Source organism: Austrofundulus limnaeus, unplaced genomic scaffold (genome assembly GCF_001266775.1).
Source record: "Austrofundulus limnaeus strain Quisiro unplaced genomic scaffold, Austrofundulus_limnaeus-1.0 Scaffold3581, whole genome shotgun sequence".
Classification (NCBI taxonomy): Eukaryota; Metazoa; Chordata; class Actinopteri; order Cyprinodontiformes; family Rivulidae; genus Austrofundulus; species Austrofundulus limnaeus.
Genome location: NW_013955983.1, coordinates 1 through 899, shown reverse-complemented (window position 1 = coordinate 899; position 899 = coordinate 1). Strand labels below are relative to the sequence as shown.

Below are 899 nucleotides of genomic sequence, written 5' to 3'. Positions count from 1 at the left end.
ACACACACACACACACACACACACACACACACACACACACACACACACACACACACACACAGCAGATAGAAGAGGTGTGTGTCTCACCTGCAGCAGGTAGAAAAGGTGTGTGTCTCACCTGAGAACGTGTGTGTCCCACCTGCAGCAGGTAGAACAGGTGTGTCCCACCTGCAGCAGGTAGAACATGTGTGTCCCACCTGCAGCAGGTAGAACAGGTGTGTGTCTCACCTGCAGCAGGTTGAACATGTTTGTGTCTCACCTGCAGCAGGTAGAAAAGGTGTATGTCTCACCTGAGAACGTGTGTGTCTCACCTGCGGCAGGTAGAACAGGTGTGTCCCACCTGCAGCAGGTAGAACAGGTGTGTGTCTCACCTGCAGCAGGTTGAACATGTTTGTGTCTCACCTGCAGCAGGTAGAAAAGGTGTATGTCTCACCTGAGAACGTGTGTGTCTCACCTGCGGCAGGTAGAACAGGTGTGTCCCACCTGCAGCAGGTAGAACAGGTGTGTGTCTCACCTGCAGCAGGTTGAACATGTTTGTGTCTCACCTGCAGCAGGTAGAAAAGGTGTATGTCTCACCTGAGAACGTGTGTGTCTCACCTGCGGCAGGTAGAACAGGTGTATGTCTCACCTGAGAACGTGTGTGTCTCACCTGCAGCAGGTAGAAAAGGTGTATGTCTCACCTGAGAACGTGTGTGTCTCACCTGCAGCAGGTAGAAAAGGTGTATGTCTCACCTGAGAACGTGTGTGTCTCACCTGCAGCAGGTAGAAAAGGTGTATGTCTCACCTGAGAACGTGTGTGTCTCACCTGCAGCAGGTAGAAAAGGTGTATGTCTCACCTGAGAACGTGTGTGTCTCACCTGCAGCAGGTAGAAAAGGTGTATGTCTCACCTGAGAACGTG

General features: G+C 51.9%; 1 long non-coding RNA gene across 1 annotated transcript; it reads right to left on the bottom strand.

The window, feature by feature from the left end:
* Positions 1-47: 47 nt before the first annotated feature.
* Positions 48-775, bottom strand: LOC106511918 (uncharacterized). Its single transcript, XR_001309571.1, has 2 exons — positions 702-775; positions 48-545 (listed from the first exon to the last, which is right to left on the bottom strand). It is a non-coding gene; the product is annotated as an uncharacterized LOC106511918 (long non-coding RNA).
* Positions 776-899: the final 124 nt, after the last annotated feature.